Below are 23,192 nucleotides of genomic sequence, written 5' to 3'. Positions count from 1 at the left end.
GGGAGGTGTTTGTGTGTGTGATGTACAAATACATGCACACGTATACGCAGTGAAGGTACATTTAGTCAAGTACTGTACTTAAGTACAAATGTGTTATTTTGCAGATTCCGATTATTAATCCAACATGTACTGTAGATGAACCATGCACTTAAGGGGATTGTTCATCCCAAAATTACTTAAAGGGGAAGACCACCCATTTTCAATATTGAACAACGTCATTAATATACCTTAGAGGAGTTGTGTGGAAAGAACTGGAGGATTGATTTTGGGGTTTGTATTGTAAAGTACAATGTGTGATGTCACCAAGTTGTAATTTGCAATACAAACCCCAAAATCAATCCTCCAGTTCTAAGCAACACAGAAGAGGGGGAACTTTTTTTCTATTTCCACACAACTCCTCTAAGGTATATTAATGACATAGTTCAATATTGAAAATGGGTGGTCTTCCCATTTAAGACAATAATTTGAGGAGGCTCTTTGTGTCTCCATAGGGAACAAATCAGGCTCTTTGCGTCTCCATAGGGAACAAAGCAGGCTCTTTGCGTCTCCATAGGGAACCACCGCTGGTCATCAAATCATTGGCTTAGGAACGCTTGAAGAAGATCCATGAATTCAAGTCTCCATTACTCCGAGTAATCGATAGGAAAAAAAATGGGGCGTGAACTATCCCTTTAAGCCCTATTTTATATTTTATACTTAGTACATTTGAGTACTTTTTCTTTGGTACCCTAAGTATTTTTTAATTTGTTTTGTACACAGATGTACATTCTTTGGATACAGGTTGCTCGCAAAACTTTACAGTATTTTCATATTGTGGTATTGCTACTTTTACTGGAGTACAAACAACTCACTGGTGTCACTCACTGCCTACATGCTGTCAATGCACGTTTGCAGCATACGTGGACTTTCACCTGCCAGCATGGATCCGCATCATCGGCGCCGCGTATCACCGGCTGTAGCGTTTCAGCTGCAGACCTGCGTGCGCTATTCTCTCCTCTCATCTCATGTCCTCCCGCCCTGGCTGAATAACCCCCCATTAAGGCCCCCGAGGCCCTAACGGAGAGACGTCACATGACATGCCAGCGTTGGCAGGCGTCAGGAGAGCTCAGTGTCACTAGAACCCTTCCATGTGACATTACTCTCTTTAGCTGTCGCTATTAATTGATAAGGTCTGAAAGCGAGCGCCGGGCGCGCCCTCCTGTCCTGACACACTCACACCCACACACACTAGGTTTGGGACGATATGAACATTTTATACCAAGATTATTGTGACCAAAGAAATCGTGATTAACGATTTTATCACGATAATTAAAATATCCCCAACATCCATTATCCTGGGGCGGAACATTTGCCAAAAAACAGCCGATCTACAAGATCTACTGAGCTTGTAGATCGCCTATTTTTTGGCGAAGAGATTTGGTAGAGAGTGAAAAAAAGACTGTATCAAGTATGTATATTATAAGTACGTTTTACCAATTGGGGGTTTAAATGGTACCGGATATGCAGCTCGGCAAATAAAAGGTGAATTGATCCCAGTGCATGACGGAGGACGATTTCACGATAAATTCAATCTCCACGATACGATTATCTTGAGTGTTCTTTATCACGATAAGCGATAATATGGCTTATGGTCCCATCCCTAACACACACACACACACACACACACACACACACACACACACACACACACACACACACACACACACACACACACACACACACACACACACACACACACACACACACACACACACACACACAGGTTACCAGAACACAGTGGGGGTGATGTCAGGAGTGGCACGATAAAATATAGAGGAGAATATCTATCCTGCCACGAGTGGTGGAAAGTAACTAAAGTACTTTTACTCAAGTAGTCAAGCACCTAAGTAAGCCATTGAAACAGGGAAGGCTCTGTGTAATCTTTTTAAGCTATATATCGTCACCTTCTTAAAGGGCCTACACCATGCTTTTAAAACTATATTTTTTGTATAAATATATGCTCAAAATTGAGTCTTAGACAGGTTTTAACCCTCAACAAACACTCTGAACATTCTTTTTTTTTGTTCTAGCTCTACTATAATGAGGCTCTCCAGCTGCAATACCAAAACGGCCTCTGTTTGCTCAGGGGCGCAAAAAAAAAGTTTTTGAAAAAAGTTTTTTTTTCAAAAAAAAAAGTTTTTTGAAAAAAAAAGTTTTTGAAAAAAGTTTTTTGAAAAAAAACGTTTTTGAAAAAAAAAAGTTTTTTGAAAAAAAAAATTGAAAAAAAGTTTTGAAAAAAAAAAGTTTGAAAAAATTTTTTTTTTGAAACATTTTTTTTTACTTTTTGACAGTTTTTGAAAAAAAAAAATTTGAAAAAAAATTTTTTTTGGAAAAAAAAGACATTTTGAAAAAAAAAATTTTTTTGAAAAAAAAGATTTTTTTGAAAATAAAGATTTTTTTGAAAAAAAAAAGTTTTGAAAAAAAAGTTTTGAAAAAAAAGTTTTTTTGAATTTTTTTTTTTTTTTACTCTGAAAAAAAAAACGGGAAACGCGTGTGACGTCACATGCGTCAACTCTCAGAACAGCACTGTTCTGAGAACCCGTGGAAAGCTTTTCATCTCTGTCTTCCCAAAACCAGAGAAAGACACAATGTACAGAAATAGGACTTTGTGAGGATAGAAGGTGCCAGTGGGACCCCAAAAAAAGGTTTTAAAATAGAAAAAGTGAAAATTCATGGTGTAGGTCCTTTTATAATGGCCTACAATAAGTCATTTTTTTTGTTGAGGAAAATACATCTTTTGCCTAATTCATACTTTGGAAAAGTCTATTTATCTCAGATGCGTTTTTGGTCCAAACAAAAAACATTTTATGCCATTTATGTAGGGTTGTACTTACTACTGTACATACACACACACTTAACGATGAACACCTGAACAGTAATCAAAAGTGTCAAGTATTCAGAAAACAGATGTGCCATGGCCCGGTCATCGCTGCTTGCAGCTTTAATTGAAGTTTGCTTCTTTAATATTGACACACATTTGAAAATACCCTCAAAAAAGAGAAGCCAGGGTTCGGTATGCTGTGAGGGAAGCGAATTCTCTCCAGTGCTCAAAATTTGGTTTAGCACATTTCTATACACACAGACATAGATCACTGACTACCTGCCTCTTTCAGGCTATCCAGTTTATTTGTGTTTGTGTTATATTTTCTTATGAATTCTTTCACAAAGCAGCACCAACACAAATGACCATTATGTTGGCATACAAATTGGCTTTCATCTCGACCCGTACGCCGCCTGAAAGCACCGTGCTCTTCAGTCAGAGGAGATAAACTGCTCCAAAGGCCCCCGATTCAATGCAGATTCAAAGCAACAGGCATCTCTCCCTCCTCGCTAGCTCGGTTCTTATTACAGCGCGTCCTCCGGCAAACATGAGCAGGACAAGAAGAAAAACAGCCCCTTCAGAGTTACCTTCAAAGGACAAAATGGTATAAATAGGTATCTCTCTCTCTCTCACTGCGGCCGTGTGTTTGCGCGTGCTTGTGCCTTTTGTGGCATAAGTGTGTGTAAGTGTGTGTGTGTGTGTGTGTGTGTGTGTGTGTGTGCGTGTGTGTGTGTGTATGTGTGTACTTTAAACTGTGTTGTTTGTGAATGTACCATATCGTCACTGTCGGGCAGAAACCTTGTATCTCCGAATTTAATTTTTTTTTTTCGCTAAGTAAAGCCCTGCTTCATCAGACAAGGCCGTCACACAAAAGTAGTGAAAACAGACGATCTACAAGCACAGCGCAGTTGGGTGCTTGTAGATCGGCTGTATTCTCTAGTTTAGTTCATTTTTTTTTAAACGAACGGTTTGGACATTCAAGGTTTCCACCCGACAACGACGATATGTACCGGTATTACGGCATAATGTGTGCGTGCGTGCGTGGGTGTCTGTGTACACGTTTGCGAGTACGCACAATTGTAGTTATCTCAAGCTCTATATGCGTTCACTGAATGTGTTTGGTTTTGTGTGCGAGGGTGTCTGTTTCTCATGCACATGGATATAGACTCGCTGCCAAGCAGGCGTGCATGCATGGCAGCTACAGATATGTGAGTGCACGCCATGTAATCGCGCACATGTCTGCGTGCCATTGAGGAGCAATGTTATCGGGCAGCGCCTCGCAAACTGCAGGCTATCTAGATGAATGGGACCATTCAGGGTCTGACACGAAGGAAACAGATTTGCTGAAAAGACTTCCTTCCATCTGAAGGGCCTCAGCTGTATGACTGGCTGCTTGGCTGGCTGGCAGGCCATTGGTGTGCGTGTGCGTGCGTGCGTGCGTGCATATCTGTCTGTCTGTCTCTGTGTGCAATCGCAGTATATCTCAGAAAGAAATAGGGGGTGTCAAAAAATAAGTTACCATAGCCTTATTTCTAAAATAGCAAAAATATTGGATCTACAAGCTCTCAACGTGTCGCTTGACGACGCGTTGAGAACTTGTAGATCAGCTATTAATGTTGTTTGGGGGCAAAAAGAGATGTTTTGAAAATGTGCCACGTTGAAAGTGGTAAATTAATGGTTGCGTACAATAAAAAGGCTTATTTAAATTAGAACACGAGTCACATTTAGATGGACGTGAATCGATTGCGATGAATTCAGATTCATCTGCAAAAACAATAGCATAAAATGTGGACACTAGGGGTGGATTGCTTAATGCCCCAAATAACGCCCCTGTCTGCCTGTCTGTGCGTGTTTGTCTCTGTGTGTGTCGATGTTATGTGTGTCTGTGTGTTGGGGGGGAGGTCTTATTACCGTGTCTGCCAGCAATAACCCCCGCTCGTCTTTATTGCCCAACTGAGTGCCAGGCGCTGAGGAACTGCTTCCCCGATGCCGCTCGTAAATCAAAACCACTAAATGCCGTTTCTAACTCAATTCCTATTTTGCACCGCAGGGCCGTGGCCATAACTTTGGTGTAATGATCATTCAATTACGGGCCCCCTCAGACAGGGAGCGGAGAACGGAGGCCGATACAAGCTGCGATCCCCCTATCTATCACATTTCTCTGCGCGGCCCGGGGGGAATTGCCAAACCCCGCATTTGTTACCCACCCATCAGTGCTGTGTGTGTGTGTGTGTGTGTGTGTGTGTGTGTGTGTGTGTGTGTGTGTGTGTGTGTGTGTGTGTGTGTGTGCGTGCAAACATATGTGTTTGTATTAGCGTGCTGCGTTTACCTTCACGTCTGCGTGTGCAGTCAGGCAGAGAGAGAGGTGAACTTGTAACAATCCATGTATAACAAATCACTGTGACTGCTCTCTTTCTCTCTCTCTCTCTCTCTCTCTCTCTCTCACAATCTAATAAAATGGACGTATGTACTGTATACAAGGTCATATCTATGGACAGATTCACACATCAATGTTTGGTAACCGTGGGTTTTGGCAACCTCGCTATAGCGATGGTTCAGTCTCCTGTTTCTCACTTTGCAGCATTAATAATTAATGAATTGATTAATTAATCATTCTTAATTCAGTCACCTATGACAGGCACCTATGAGGTCAGTTGTGACATTTGTATGACGTACACGTACAGTATGACTCTGGGCAACATGGATTTATTTATTGCCATTGTTGTCTGTCATGGCCAGGCAAGTTTATTTGTATAGCACATTTCAACAACAAGGCACAACAAGGCACAGTAAGTGCCTTACTTAAAAGACTTTGGGACAACAAATTAAACAGGAATTATAAACAGTGTAGTGAAGAATAAATATTTAAAAAGAAACTCAATAAAAGGCAGAATGTGTATTTATTTATTTTGCTTTGATTTAAAAGAACTGAGTAGAAGAATGGAGCCTGGCAGAGCTCTGCGTACGTCACTTTTGTCTGCCCGGAATTACCTACAGTATGGACACAAAGTATTATTGGCAGTGTGCACAAGAAATGATCTCCATTCAGCACGCACATGTACGCACACACACAGACACACGTACGCACGTGTGTTCGTGGTGGCGCTAAATGGGACAGATCCATGTTGATGACAGGACTGTAGACATACTGTGTGTCGCTTCGCTCGGTTTTAGGGCAAAATCTGTAGGAGTAGTCTCCAAAAATGTGTTTTGCAAGAATCGGCCTCATGGTGGCGCTAGATGGCCATGTGAGAAATGAGAGGTGTAGGTTGTGGTTTGGCAGCCAAGGAGTGTTTGTGCAAAGTTTGGCATGGATAGGGGCAACAGTGGCAGAGATATGAGTAAAGGAAAAGTGTGACGTGTGACGTGACTGACAGAGAGACAGACAGACAGACAGACAGACAGACAGACAGACTGACAGACTGACTGACAGCCGGTGGAGGTTTTGATAGTAACTGCGACCTGACGGTCGCAACAAACAGCTAGCTGCTGTCATAGGTTGAGGAATTTGGTAATGATTTTTTTTTTGGGCGGTGCAGCATACAGTACAGCTCAGCCTTTTAATCTTTTCAGGTTCACTTGAGTGTTTGACATTCGTTTTGTTATTGTACGACTTCAGCCTTGTGGTGAGAAACTGTCTCTCTTAGTTGTTGGCCTTTTTGTAAGTTCATCTTGGTGTCTTGGAGTTTTTTTTTCCCCTGTTCTTTTTTTACAATAAACATTTCATTCTCTGCACCTGAGCTTCCACCCTTCTTGCACTCCGAGGGTTCCAATCCTGACAGCTACTCATTTAGTTTTTATGTTGTGTAGTATATCGTCACTGTCGGGCAGAAACCTCGTATCTCCAAGTTTCAGATTTGAAGTAAAACCCTGCTTCATCATACAAGACTGTCGCACAAAACAAGTTCAAATAGCAGATCTACAAGCACACAACGCCTCACGGTGCGAGGCGTTGTGTGCTTGTAGATCGGCTTTTTTCACTAGTTTAACTTGTTTTTAAAATAATAATAAAAAAAGGAACGGTTTTGGACATAAAAAGACTGTCGCACAAAACAAGTTCAAATAGCAGATCTACAAGCACACAACGCCTCACGGTGCGAGGCGTTGTGTGCTTGTAGATCGGCTTTTTTCACTACTTTAAAGCCATACTGTGTAAGATGCCCAACTAGTGGTCATTAGCCCTATAGCAAACCGCGGTCGCGTCCGCGTCTTTCGGACGTTTTTCGTACCTTCAGACCAACGCGTCTGCCTCCACCTCGTTGAGATCTATCTTTTAAGGGGTCCCTTGTTCCTGTGCGTTCAGTAATTCCAGAGATACGGACTCCTTCACCCTGCCTGGTAGGCGAAATTACCTAGAGAAGGGATGGTACAAACGGGCGACAACAAATATGGCTGCCATAGCGACCCCACTTCAAGATGCGCTGTGATTGGCCGGCAGTTGTATAACCCTCGCTGTGATTGGCCGGTAGTGTGATGTTTACATACAGAGAAGGCTTTACAGGCTGAAATTCACGGCGCGGATCTTCTAAAACTTTTGTGATTTAATAGTTAGGAGAATTTTAAGATTTGTTTTATAAAAAAAGTTACATAGTACAACTTTAACTTGTTTTTAAAATAATAATAAAAAAAGGAACGGTTTTGGACATACAAGGTTTCCACCCGTCAACGACGATATGTACATGCATCAGATCCCACACACGTGTGCTATATTGCCACGGCTGTATAAGTAAACATCTTTAACATAATGGCTAGGCCTCCAATTATTCAGCCACAACTTACATTATAGATCAGAGTGCCACACAGACACACTGAAGGCTGTATTTGAATTTGCCCAATCAAATGAATGCACAGGAACCCAACTAGTACAAAGCAATGTTGCTTTTGCTCCAATGTCTATGCACCAGTGGAGACACAAATCAACCATATGGGCTGATTACCAATTAAATGGCTAAGGATGTACACCATCTCTCTCACTCACATGCACACACGTACACGCGCGCGCACACACACACACACACACACACACACACACACACACACACACACACACACACACACACACACACACACACACACACACACACACACACACACACACACACACACACACACACACACACACACACAACACACACACATTCTAACAATTCATCTATGTCAAAACAAGGGAGCATACAAGGACACACATATTACAGGTGCAGTGAGGTTACATTCACAAAATCATAAGGACAAATATGTCCTTATGATACAACCAGCATGTCACTCTGCACTCCATGAGCACAAGTAGCGCATGTCACTCTGCACTCCATGAGCACAAGTAGCGGCGTCTCCGCCTCTCCGGGGCCACCAATTACAGCAGAGACGGTACAATACTTTGCCAGCCTCTCTGCCTCGATGCCTTTGGGCATCCCAAGTAGTTGAAACCCTCCAACAACCAGTCTGTGAGTCCTGTAGGCTGGATCAGCGGAGGAAACGTTCTTAGTTCTTAGGTGCTTTTTGGGATGCTATATTCTATTGAGACTATACGGTATATGAGGTGGAACCATGAGGTAAAGAAGTGCTAAAATTGAAGATTGTTATATAGTCCTGGAAATCGGGTTAAATATTCTGGAAAAGTTTTGGAAATTAATTGGTAAAGATGTGTGGGAACCCTGTCGATTAGTCCTCCCCACGACACCAAATCGAGCACAGATTGTGCTCGCAGCCGTGATGTGCGTAACGGGGGCTGAGGATTGGCCGCTCATCTCAGAGCCCTGTGTGTGTAGGTGTGAACGACCCCACGGAGGCACACGTCCCAGACAAGTGAGTTGGAGAGCGAGCGACAGGCAGGCTGGTTTCACAAGGTCTGGCGTTGAGGGATTGAACACATTCAATATTCTAATGAGCGGCGGTGCGTGTCGGCCTTGTCAGCCAGATCAAATTACAACAAGCTGTTATATTGTGTGTGTGCGTGTGTGTGTGTGCATGTGTGTGTGTGTGTGTGTGTGCATGTATGTGTGTGTTTTGTGTTGTGTTCTATGTTGAATATGGTAATACTACTCCCCCCCCCCCCCCACCACCATGTGATAACAGGAAGGCATTTTTTGTTATTTTTGCGAGCACAAGATCCCGCTAAACTCTGCTCTGTCTCTTTCTACACACACACACACACACACACACACACACACACACACATACACGCAGACAAGGAAAAACACACACACACACACACACACACACACACACACACACACACACACACACACACACACACACACACACACACACACACACACACACACACACACACACACACACACATCATCTCCATATCCGTATAAACAATTCTGTCTGATTCTTTCCCTTTTCTTCTTCTTGTCTTCTAGGGAGACCGTCTAATCCCGGAGACCCTCCTGCTGGAAACTACAGGGCAAACAAAGACACACACACACACACACACACACGCACACGCACACACACACACACGCACACACACACACGGCTAACCACATGGGACACTATTTCCTGCCGCCTCTGTGCGTTGCACAATTGTGTCTGGAGCCCTCCCTGTTGATGCGTCAGGTTGCAATGTACAAATGCACTGTGAAATCCTCAGTGTTAGTGTTAACTCAGAGAGTGTATACCCTTCCTCACACAGGTCCATGTGGTAACCACGTGTACACTGAGAGCTCTGAGTTATAGTTGACGCTGAGCATTTCAGTGTGTGTGGAGTCAGCTTCCCACTGCCAGTCTCAGCGCTTTGACTCATATGGCCCCCGCAGGCCCCTAGTGCAGGGGTTCCCAAACTTTTTTGTCTCAGGGCACCCCATGAATATTGTTTTTAATCCGAGGCACCCCTACATTATAATTTTCACTCCCAGCACCATTTATAGCATATCGTCGTTGTCGGGTGGAAACCTTGTATGTCCAAAACCGTTCGTTTTGTATTTATCATCTATAAAATGTACTAAACTAGTGAAAACAGCAGATCTACACGCACACAACTGTAGATCGGCTGTTTTCACTAGTTTTGTGCGACAGTCTTGTATGATGAAGCAGGGCTTTGCTTTACCAGAAGACAGAGATACGAGGTTTCTGCCCGACAGTGACGATATTCTAGTGATTATGTTGCGAGGAAACCATTGAGATAATAGCCATTTTGGTTAGAACTGACTGAAAATAACTTTGTACTTCACGTTTAAAATGATAGTAAATAAATTCCAAATATTATCAAATTATCTCGCGGCACCCCTGGACTGCTGTCACGGCACCCCAGGGTGCCCCGTCACCCACTTTGAAAACCCCTGCCCTAGCGGACCCCTGCTTTCAACAAAGGTACACAATCTCCATCCCACAATGGTCTCTCTCTCTCTCAACCTCTCCCCAGTGGCGTCAGTTCAGCAAATGCTAAGGTATGGCAACATGGTGTCTTGCACGCACGCCTTCCACCAGTCATGGTGCCATACATACCTATAGCAGCAGGCATGATGAATTTATTTTAAGAAGTAAGTTTTATTTGTTTGTCAGCAGCTGCCATACCTTGCCATACCCAATTGACGCCTCAGCCTCCCCCTCTCTCTCTCTCACTGATCTACAAGTTCTCAATTTATGGCAAAATGTACTTTGTAATTTTTATTTTTGAATACTTAACTCATTTACAGCCCCCACCTGAGAATCCAGAGAAAAAGCTGTTGGTCCAGGCGATTTTTAATCGTGGCAGTAAATGAAAAAAAGTACTTTTGTATACTTAAGTATTTTCAAAAGCAAGTAGGCCTACTGGAGTTCTGGAGTACTTAGTCCACTGCTCCTCTCATTCATAGCTGAGTCTCTTTTTCTAAACAAATGCAGTGTCCTTCCCGAGTCCCCCTGCCCTGCCTGGGCCGTCCAGCCCGTCCCGTCCGTGTAGTTGATGGCTTTGTGGCCAAACGAGGTTGAAACCTTAATTTTTTGTGTGTCTGTGTGTGCGTTCATACCTGTATATGCATGCCCACAAGAGTGCACACGTTATTGCACACGAGTATAAAATAACCCAGGGGTTTTCAAACTTTTTTGACTCAGGGCACCCCTGTAAATAACTTTTTCATCCACGGCACCCCTGATTTACACTGTTCATTTTTAGAATCTTACATCACCACGGAGAAATATCCGTTTCCATCAGAACTTACTGAAAATAACGTTATACTTGACGTTTAACCACTTGAACCCCAGCGTGCCTATTCTGGGGGGAAGGTTCACCAAAAATAGCCGTCTACAAGCTCACAACACGTCACAACACGTCACAACGCGTCACAACGTGACGCATTGTGAGCTTGTACATCTGCTATTTTTGGTGAAGAGAGTTGTCCTAGATGGAAAAAGAACTTATCAAGTACAAATCAGGCCTGTTTTACTAAGCATAGTGAAGTGATATTGATGTACAGTAGTGATTTTGATGAATTCCAAATCTTATCAAATTATCTCGCGGCACCCCTGGACTGGCATCACGACCCCAGGGTGCCCCGTCACCCACTTTGAAAACCCCCGATATAACCTATACTTACACGTTGCTTATAGCTTGCACAAATGTGTGTGTGTGCCGCGCGCGCGCGTGTGTGTGTGTGTGTGTGTGTGTGTGTCTGTGCCTGTGCGTGTGTGAGTGTGTTAGTGTGTCACACAGAAATGTTCCCCCTGCCTCCATCCTGAACATGTAGAACTCAACCTGAGGGGACGAGTGTTCTCATTGGCTCAGCTGCACTTGTAAAAAACCCAGTGTTCATTTGACTCCTAGAGTATAAAAATGGTCTGTCTTTTGTTTTTTAACTCCCCTGAGTTACATTAACATTAAGGTTTTTTGCCAGTGCAGAGCCACAGTTAGTTGTCTGGGACCCTTCTACGTCCCAACACTCTCCTTTTCCTCGCCTCGGCCACTCGCTCCTGCTCCCATTCTTTCCCCCCTCCCCAATTCCACTCTATTTTTCGGTTCATTGGCTTAATTTCGCTCTGCTGATGGAATACCACGGACAAATCTTCAAAGGTTTTTCTTCTTTCTTTCTTTTTTGTGTGTTCGTTTGCTCCTCGGCTCCATTGGGGGTGATTGAAAACTGTCACACTTGCACACTTGCAGTACTTGAGCGCCGCACGCACGCACCGGAGAGACATTTCTTCTGAAAGAGCGCAGTGAGTGATCTGGAAATGGCCGTCGTCGTGTCACAATGGTGTAAAGTTAAAGGTCGCCGATACGATCAGGACTGCTTCACTGGGCAGGACAGTGTAAAATCCTGAGTTTTAATGTATCGCTGACAGTGGACCCAGTGAACCAAATGGCCCCATGGGACTCTGAGAGTGGTCCGTTTGGTGCCGTTTTTACACTCTCCGAGTTAAACTAACACCCAGGAATTTTACAGTAAAGCAGTATAGCAGTGAGTCACACCAGGACAGAGGCGCCTTTGCAGTGTGTGAAACAGCCCCGCAGGTGAAACATCACCTTGACATTTACAACACATAATGGAACGTTTTTCATTGCATCGCAAACTACAACAGCGGCCGGGGTCTCAAAAACCTATTGGCACTCTAAAAGCAGCGAATCCCAACCTGTGGGCCATTGAAGAGTTTATTAGCAGTTTGCTATAGAAAAAAATAAAATACAGTTTACAAATCACTGGTACACGGTCAACTAAAAGGAGATCCTAGTAAGCTTTACGGCTCATTTACACAGGAAGACAGATGGACAGAACATAGTACTTGACATAGGATAAATCAATTACAAAAGCAGAAAAAGGGGAGGAAAAAGGGGGTGGGGGGTGGAAACATGGGGGCTTAGCCTATTTACAAGTCTCGAGTAGCAGCCGCCTGATGGTTACTTTCCATACCAATTTTGAAGGAGGCTAGGGATTTAAAGGTGATACACCATGAAATTTCACTTTTCCTATTTTAAAACCTTTTTTTGGGGTCCCACTAGCACCTTCTATCCTCACAAAGTCCCATTTCTGACCGTTGTGTCTTTCTCTGGTTTTGAGAAGGCGAAGGTTAAAAGTATCCCACGGGTTCTCAAAACAGGCCATCCAGATTTGCTGCCGATTGTGACGTCATCTGCCGATTGTGACGTCATCATAAAAAAAAGAAATAAAAAAGAAATGTTTGGGGGGGTGGCGCAGTTCAGGCCAAAGGTGGTACTGCAGCTGAAATGCTCTGAGAGCCATTCAAAAATGAGAGAGGCTCTCTATTCAGGAGTGGTAATTTAGCCTCAAACCTTTTGAAAAACGTTTTTGGGACATAAACAATATGACATAAATACTTTTTAAATGCATGGTGTATCACCTTTAACCCTTAAGTTCTGTTCAGATTCACTACACCTTCGTTCTGTTCGGGTCATTTTGACCCGGTGGATATTTGGTTTAAAAAAAACAACACTAATATAAATTTTAACTTAACAAATCATCATGATACATTGACTTTGAACTCAATACCAAACAATTCATATGATATATTTGGTAAATGTTTGCATTTCTGCTTTGCTATATCACATTAAACACAGAAAGAGCTAGGCGTTTTTACTGATTTAGCTGAAATCCATGTAAATAAAACGACTTCATTTAATACTGGGCAATATTGCTCATGCTTATAGGAAGGGGGGGAGGGTTCGGAATGGGGCTTCGGAAGGGGGGTGTTAGAAGTGGGGGTGACTGTGTGTCTGTGTTTTGGCATAATACTGTGTATTTCTGTGCTTCCGGGTCAAAATGACCCGAACAGCACTTAAGGTTCAAAAAATATGAGGGGGGTGTAGCATGGGTGTAGTGCAAAATTTTTTTTTTTACATGTTCATCTCAGAAGAATCTTTAAGGCCAGTGAGTTTCAGGTGGAAACATTTTTAACTTCTACCTTTTTTTTCCAAATGAAAATGTAAAACGGGTCAAAATGACCCGAACAGCACTTAAGGGTTAAGGCTTGCGGGAGGGCGTTCCACATGTTGGTGGTATAGCTGGAGAACGAATTAGAGCCTTTTATATGTAATGTATCTTGTGCACCAGGCCAATTGCAAGATGCTGTACTCTGTCACCAGAGCCCACTGGCGGGCCGTGAGGATATTGCAAGCGGGGCCCCCCCAAAATAATTACAAAATGAATGCAAAGAAAAGTCATGGAATTTTTTTATTTAAAACTTTGAAGACGTTATTTTCATTGTGAGAGTGATAAATAAAAGTAGGGCGGAGAGGCTTATCATCCGTATCAGCGGAAAAATAGTCATGGTCTGAAAATGCTCGGGGATGCAAGTACAGAAGACTGCCTGTGTCTAACCCAATCTAGGCATAGAATTATTGAATGCTTTAACCAGTGAAAAATAGCAGATATACAAGCTTGCGTGCGAGCTTGTAGATTTGCTATTTTTGAAAAATTCAGGAAAATGTGTGCAAATCTTTGAATGTATTTTTTAAAGCAAACATTTGTAACTCAAATGTTGCTTCTGGGTGGTCCCTGGAACTAAATATTTTTGAGATGCGGGTCTGTGGCCAAATAAATATCATTTTGGGGGTCCTTCACATGAAAAAGTTTGAGAACCACTGACATAGTAGTCTCTCAAGAACAAACTAACTAACTAAGTGAAAAGGACCTTTTCTTTGACGATGGCTGACATAGAAACATAGGTTTTTCAAAAAAATCTTAGAAGGATTCAAAAGACACTTATAGAATCGGGTCAAAATTCTCATTTTCACGATTTTTCAAAAATAGCAGATCTACAAGCTCGCAGCGCGGCACTCGGTGCCGCGCTGTGAGCTTGTAGATCTGCTATTTTTCAATAGTTAAAGCATAAAATAATGATACACAATAATGTGTACCCGTTCTGAATGGACTAATACAGTAATTATCTTCTTGATGATGCTGTATCCTGGCAACTGCCATGGGCAACCTGGCAACTCTGGTGTCTCCATTTTGCTTTTTTAATCTCTACCTAAATAATTTCTATTTCTGTTGTGTTGTAATTATATAATTAGGCTTGAAAGGGGTCTTCAAATGGTTGCCAATTATTAATAAATGTGGGCCATATAGCTAACATTTTTCTTACGTAACAATAAATGCAAGGGTGGATGGAAGAAATCTAAACCCATTGCAATCAATTATGTGTAATGTCAAACCATAGTCATTAATTATCGACTAGCTCTGGGTGGATTTGCATACGATTATGCGCAGATTCCAATTAAGTCGGTGGGTAACATGTGAAAAACACACAGTCTAAATATAAGACGTGCGTTTTGCGTCGCATCGGTTAGTCATGGTATTATCCATCATCCACTTACGGTGTAGTGCCTCATTAAAATGCGATTCTATTCATATGGGCCTCGTTTCAAATGACAAGCCTGCACGTGTGACACAGTGCTATATAACATGGTGTTATGCATGTCTTACATCCTCTACTCTATGCAGTGTCAAATTGGTATTTTAATTTATATTTTAGGGATTCCAAAATAGAAAAGGTCACAAAAGTCATTGTTTTGCAACTAATTATATATATATATATATATATATCTTTCTTCTTCTTCTGAAAACTGTATCATGTTAACAGTCCAGCATTGAAGAGCAACACAAAAACAAACAATGCAATGAACAGAAAAGCCTTAATCTGTTTTTTTGACATGAAAACTTTCCATCATTGTACAATAATGTTTCGGGGATTCTGGGATATTATCATATTCTGTCTGTGTCGATCATACATATAACCTTCCCATGTTTTAATTTTTAATATGACCCCCTGAGATGCGGGGGCCCCGCTGACCCCCTCCCCGGCCGGGCCACAGCCCGTGGAGTGGAGCAGTAACATTCGTATGACCGCGGTGGGTGGCACGAGTTAACCACCTTCTATAGGTTAGTGTAGACATACTGTATGTGTGGGGAAACACAATCCACAGGTGCATTGTGGCTGGTGCGAGCTAATTAATGACACCTGTCGGCAGTGTTCCCCATAGCCAAGACACAGTATATGCTCACTGGTCCGTGGGAAAGTGGAGATATTCGACTAAAAACACGTTTTCTGCCGGGAACATTCAAATGGATATGAAACTAAGATGACAAATAGCTGACCCCAAGTCACAGCATTTCATTGCTGGGTGAGTACACACGCCGCGCTAACAACTTTTAATGCCGCCGCGATGACTCTGCTACCCAGGAGGGCATGGGAGTGATGCATTATATGGCTGCCGTGTATACGGAACACATGAAATGTATGTGATATCACAGCCATTCTAGGGCTATTGGGTTCAAGTGGTTAAATGACTGCAAGCCATGGGAGACGCATAAAGAGTCTGACGCTCAAGTGTTACAGTCCCATAAAACCCCCCATGTTTACGACTGCACTGCATCTCAGACCACTGTATCATGTTGAGATGATGAGTCTGTCCACGCATGTATGTAAAAAAAGCGTGTTGGCCTACCCGCGTACAAATCATACAACATATCACGCATCAAATCATACATCATGCAACAAATCATACTAACCCACGTACGAATCATAAACGGCACTGAAAGCTTGTCTGATTTGAATTGGCGTGGGAGATGCACAGCGCATGAACTCTTCGTCTTCATCCCCACTTACTCTCCCGCCCTCCTCATCCTAATCGCTGGCGGACAGTAATAACAGTAAATTACTTGAGTGCATCACGTTAAGTAGTGTACATTATGAATTAAACGATTAAGGTCTTTTTCAATATACAGTAAAAACAGCAGACCATGCAAGCTCACAAACTCATCGCAACGCTGTTATTTTCACCATAACCCAATTTTTTTTAATACAGCAATGCATTGATATTAAAAAGTAAACGTCCTTTGTAATTGCACTACTGAATACTTTTTTTTTTAAGCAAGTAGGCCTACTCTAGTACTTCAACTGACAGTGAAGTGCAGAGCCACCGGCTTAAAAACCCTGCAGAGCTTCAAAGCATCCATGATGGAGAGTCGCGCCTGATTTGTCCTTCGTCGCGTCGGAAACAGCCGATCTATAAACTAACTGCGCGTCGCAGGCGCGACGCGTTGTGAGCTTGTAGATCTGCGGTCTCCGGTCAGCAATGACATCATCGCACAAGGGAGCATAAATCAGAGATTACATAACTGCTAGACGCTGGGTCGCTGTGGAGAGGAAGGGGGTTTGTGTGCATGTGTGTGTGTGTGTGTGTGTGTGTGTGTGTGTGTGTGTGTGTGTGTGTGTGTGTGTGTGTGTGTGTGTGGGTGGTTGTGTGAGTGTGTGTGTGCACGTGCATGCATGTATTTGAGCTCTACAGCATGATATGTGGCTGTGTGTGTGTGTGTGTGTGTGTGTGCGTGCGTGCGTGCGTGTGTGTGACACTTTAAAGGAGTAGTTCACCCCAAAAAAATGACATACTGAGCCAATAATTTGATGACCGGCAGAGTCTCCATGCCAAGCATGTGCACACATAGACATAAAAGGGGGCTTGAGCCCCTGCCCTTTTATCCGTCTGTAAAAAGTGCCCTCTGCAGACCATGAATGCAGTTTCTACTATAGTTAAAGAAATGCAAATGCCCTCTTTCCATGCCATACCTGAAGGCAACATTCAAGAGAATTGCCTTGTCCAAACTCCCCTGAACTTGAATGCAGCCTCTTATGTTGAAATAATTGTCCTCTGTTGATTATGTTTATTTAGTTCAGTGTGGTATCACCCACCAAAAATAGCCGACCTCCAAGCTCACAGCTTCTGAGCTTGGAGGTCTGCTATTTCGATATTTCCACCGAAAGGCTCTTTTAGAAATGTCAGACCCTGCCTCTCTAACATTCTCTGCTCCATGCTACCGGAGACTCCACATGGTCATCAAATTATTGTACTTAGGAATGCGACGAAAATAAAAAAAAAATCTCCATGAATTCAAGGTAGGGGTTGGCGATATGGAAAAATACAATATCACGATATTTTCCCAAGCTGTATCACGATACACGATTTTATCACAATTCCTTTTCACGTTGGATTTTATGGTTATTTTTCAAGTTACTTGACAAAAACTAGACTCTCTGGGTTCCTTTTGGGAGGTCTAAATTGAACTTTATAAGTATGTAACTCTGACAGTATACAATTGAAACCAAATGGACCCGTAAGGGCCCATTTGGTTTCATTTGTATACTGTCAGAGTTAAGTGGAGACTGGAGACCTTGATATTTTAAAGTTTGAGAACTACTGATTTTGACCAAAATTCTGCAATGACTCTCTGTATTAACGATTAAACAGAATTTCTTACAAGGCTCCCTCAATTGTATCATGATAATATACGATACCTCTGAAAAGGCATATCGTGGAGACATTGTATCGTCTCAACGATAATTATCACCATATCGCCCACCCCTAATTCAAGGCTTCGTGGGTCGTGTAATTGATAGAAAATACGTTGAACTATACTCTGGCTTTTGTGTGCAGGCAGTGCACCCCAGACAGCCGCTTTTAAATGGCTTGATTCAATATTTAGATACGTTTTATTTTTATACTAATTCAATCACACCCCCTTACTCTATAAGCCCATTGCAACTTCAAAATCCATTTTAACCACGTTGGACTCCTGGTGCTGGTGACTGACTTTGTCCTTCTAATGCCCAGGGGGCCGTGATTGATTAAATGACCCCAGAGGTGTTTTAAAGTGAAATATCCCTTTAATTGCCTCTTCATTGTAAAAAAAGAAATTCAACAAAACAGTGGAATGAGTTTGTGTGCATGTGTGGGCACATTAGTGTACGTGCGTGTGTGCGCGCACGCGCGTGTGTGTGTGTGTGCTTGCATGTGTGTGAGTGTGTGTGTGTTTTACACGTACAAGCACACGCGTTAGGAGCTCACGCGGTGCGAACATTGCGCGCTTCATGCGACATTTTATCGACGGCCCCCATTGATCGGCTCTTTGACTCCAGCCTCACCTCTGGGTGGGGGGAGGGCAGTGCCTGCATGACCCCCTGCCCTGACCCCCGGTGTGCTTGTTAGGGGCTCTGGAATGTAAAGTATAGAAGGTCAGAAATAGCAGAATTGTATTATTATTGTTACGGTGACTGCGGTCCTACATGAGCAAGCCCCCCCTTTTTAGCCATGTTAGTCCATTGTACGGGCATATAATATCGATTCTGTATGGATTCTTTATACTATAGCAGTGTTTACAATGCAGCGTCCGTTTGACTCTTGAGGTGTAACGAATGGACCATTCTTAGGAGGGTCACATTTTGACGCTTTCACGGTCAAGTGGACGCCAGATTTTATTGTGTACTTTTGCTTTTTGTTTATTTCTTAATTGTTCACTTGTTAATAAACTGTGGACAGAGGTGTCGGTTTACAGGACACTGGTTCTCAACGGTGGGGTCCGGGGACCACCAGCGGTCCCTGACACTGTTTAGATTGGGGGTCCCGGTATAATACTTCAGTTCAGTGATTCTCAACTGTTACGATTTCAAGGACCCCCAGTTTCATATGCATTAGGCCACGGACCCCTGTGTCTTTTTTTTTTAATCTCTGGGACCCCTATCTACACTTGCAAAAAAACAGTCATAAGGGTCTATTTGGAACACCCGGTTGTCCCAATGTTGAGAACCAGTTGTTTAGGACAGTGGTTCTCAACCTTTTCAGGACCCCCCACCCTGACAGATGTGACTTATATTCATTGGTATGCCTTCTGAGGGCTGCATTCGATTTCATTGGTTCTTAACACTTAAGTTGGAAATGTAGGAGTTGAGGCATTGCATTTAGTTCCACAGATAAATATTGCGAAAATAGCACATCTGCAAGATCTATATTTTCACAATAAGTTGCCTCCCTCTTATATTTTTTGGACAATTGACCAGTTCTGATGGTATAGTTTTGATTACTTTTGATGCACCAACAGTCTTTTTAAAAATTAATTTCACTTTGCAGTCATCTGGGGACCCCTTCAAAACCATTTGGGGGCCCTCTGGGGGTCCCGACCCACAGGTTGAGAACCAGTGGTTTAGGGGACAGCGAATGCTCTACATATCGTGTGTGTATTTTATTTTATTTTATTTTATTTTATTTTGGTGTATATATCTTGTGAATAGGATGGACTCTTTAAGAAGGCTTCTATTTGTATTTATGCCACCGTCACCACAGCCCTGCTTGAAGTCTTGGCTGTACTTTGTTATGAACTATTTGAATAACAGATCATTGCAGCTTCTTTATATTAGATATTAGCGGCTTCTTTGTGTTTCCATGTTCTCACACATGGAGTTCCTATTAGTTTTTATTGTCTTGAGGACAGCCTGTTTATATTGCTATGAAAAACTATATTTGGATATTCAAATGTTCCCTCCCTCCTCCTCCTCTGCTAATAAATGCACCCCTACTGTATCTATCCCCCATACACGATTGTATGTATATTACTACGTTCAATAAAGCCAAATTATGTATCTCTCTGTTCCTTTCTGTGGAGATTGTGTGCCTCGTGGAAAAGAAAACCTCCTTTGAAGTCATAATATTATTAGACTTTTTTGTTTGTTTTGGAATTTGCATCAATGTGATCTTTATAGAAAAACATTTATTTCTCTTGTGTTATATGTCCTGTATTAAATGTACCCACAGACCTTTCTTTTTTTTATATATAAATTAAATGCTATTGATCGTCCTTTAATCGCTTAAGCCATATACTTTACAGGGTATAGTTACACAATAGTAGAAACAGATCCACAAGCTCACAATACATCACACACATTGCAATGCTTTGTTATCTTGTATAAAGTATTTTGTTGAAAGATGTTTCATAAATGCTGTATATATTATTTTTCGAACTTTGCACCTACAGTATAACGACATGCCCAAAATAGAGACGCCATGATGAAAGTGATGAAGAGAAGACGTCTGTGGGTTTTGCAAATATTTAACCAATATGGTTGTATGAAAAAGGACATCTCCTGTGGTAACAGAGGGGGTGCAGTAGCTATGAAAGGGGACATCTCCTGTGGTAACAGAGGGGGTGCAGTAGCTATGAAAGGGGACATCTCCTGTGGTAACAGAGGGGGTGCAGTAGCTATGAAAGGGGACATCTCCTGTGGTAACAGAGGGGGTGCAGTAGCTATGAAAGGGGACATCTCCTGTGGTAACAGAGGGGGTGCAGTAGCTATGAAAGGGGACATCTCCTGTGGTAACAGAGGGGGTGCAGTAGCTATGAAAGGGGACATCTCCTGTGGTAACAGAGGGGGTGCAGTAGCTATGATAGGGGACATCTCCTGTGGTAACAGAGGGGGTACAGTAGCTATGAAAGGGGACATCTCCTGTGGTAACAGAGGGGGTGCAGTAGCTATGAAAGGGGACATCTCCTGTGGTAACAGAGGGGGTGCAGTAGCTATGAAAGGGGACATCTCCTGTGGTAACAGAGGGGGTGCAGTAGCTATGAAAGGGGACATCTCCTGTGGTAACAGAGGGGGTACAGTAGCTATGAAAGGGGACATCTCCTGTGGTAACAGAGGGGGTGCAGTAGCTATGAAAGGGGACATCTCCTGTGGTAACAGAGGGGGTACAGTAGCTATGAAAGGGGACATCTCCTGTGGTAACAGAGGGGGTGCAGTAGCTATGAAAAAGGACATCTCCTGTGGTAACAGAGGGGGTACAGTAGCTATGAAAGGGGACATCTCCTGTGGTAACAGAGGGGGTACAGTAGCTATGAAAGGGGACATATCCTGTGGTAACAGAGGGGGTACAGTAGCTATGAAAGGGGACATCTCCTGTGGTAACAGAGGGGGTGCAGTAGCTATGAAAGGGGACATATCCTGTGGTAGAGATCATACGGTGGGTAATGTATGAAAGAAAACATATTGTCACTGTCGGGCCAAAACATCGTATCTCCAAGTTTCAAATTTGTACGTTTTTCTGCAAAGTAAAGCCCTGCTTCATCAGACAAGGCCGTCGCACAGCAGTAGTGAAAACAGCCGATCTACAAGCACACAACGCCTCGCGTTGCGAGGCATTGTGTGCTTGTAGATCGGCTGTTTTCACTAGTTTAAATCATTTAAAAAACGATAAATACAAAACATTTTTTTTTTTTGGACAGACAAGGTTTTCACCCGACAACGACGATATCCTGTGGTAGATGGTACAGTGGGTATAAAGGGGACATATCCTGTGGTAATAGAGGTGGTACAGTGGGTATGAAAGGGGACATCTCCTGTGGTAACAGAGGGGGTGCAGTAGCTATGAAAGGGGACATATCCTGTGGTAACAGAGGGGGTGCAGTAGCTATGAAAGGGGACATCTCCTGTGGTAACAGAGGGGGTGCAGTAGCTATGAAAAAGGACATCTCCTGTGGTAACAGAGGGGGTACAGTAGCTATGAAAAAGGACATCTCCTGTGGTAACAGAGGGGGTGCAGTAGCTATGAAAAAGGACATCTCCTGTGGTAACAGAGGGGGTGCAGTAGCTATGAAAGGGGACATATCCTGTGGTAATAAAGACAGGGACGTGCTGGCCATTGGGAAAAGCGGGATAACTCCCGAACGGCCGGTTCAATCCCAGCCGGTCCAGGCCGGCCATTAGGAAAATGTCCGTTTTTAAAATGATAAATACAAAACAAACGGTTTTGGACATACAAGGTTTCCACCCGACAACGACGAAACATAACTCATGTACAGTAATTGGCCCACTGGCTTGTCACTTGTCATGATCTGAAATGGCAAATCTTTGATTAGCAGCAGCGCTATAGAGAGAGATCTCTCTCTATAGCACGCAATGAGGGCCTCTCCAACTCTTTTTCCCAGGCTGAATCAGGGGCCCAGCACGTCCCTGAATAGAGATCATACGGTGGGTAATGTATGAAAGAAAACATATTGTCACTGTTGGGCCAAAACATCGTATCTCCAAGTTTCAAATTTGTACGTTTTTCCGCAAAGTAAAGCCCTGCTTCATCAGACAAGGCCGTCGCACAGCAGTAGTGAAAACAGACGATCTACAAGCACACAACGCCTCGCGTTGCGAGGCATTGTGTGCTTGTAGATCGGCTGTTTTCACTAGTTTAAATCATTTAAAAAACGATAAATACAAAACATTTTTTTTTTTGGACAGACAAGGTTTTCACCCGACAACGACGATATCCCGTGGCAGATGGTACAGTGGGTATGAAAGGGGACATCTCCTGTGGTAATAGAGGTGGTACAGTGGGTATGAAAGGGGACATCTCCTGTGGTAATAGAGGTGGTACAGTGGGTATGAAAGGGGACATCTCATGTGGTAACAGAGGTGGTACAGTGGGTATTATATGAAAGGGGACATATCCTGTGTAGAGGTGGTACAGTGGGTACTATATGAAAGGGGACATCTCATGTGGTAACAGAGGTGGTACAGTGGGTATGAAAGGGGACATCTCATGTGGTAACAGAGGTGGTACAGTGGGTATGAAAGGGGACAT

Source organism: Nannobrachium achirus (genome assembly GCF_963921795.1).
Source record: "Nannobrachium achirus genome assembly, chromosome: 19".
In the NCBI taxonomy this organism is placed as follows: Eukaryota; Metazoa; Chordata; class Actinopteri; order Myctophiformes; family Myctophidae; genus Nannobrachium; species Nannobrachium achirus.
Note: the sequence above shows the minus strand (reverse complement) of the source record.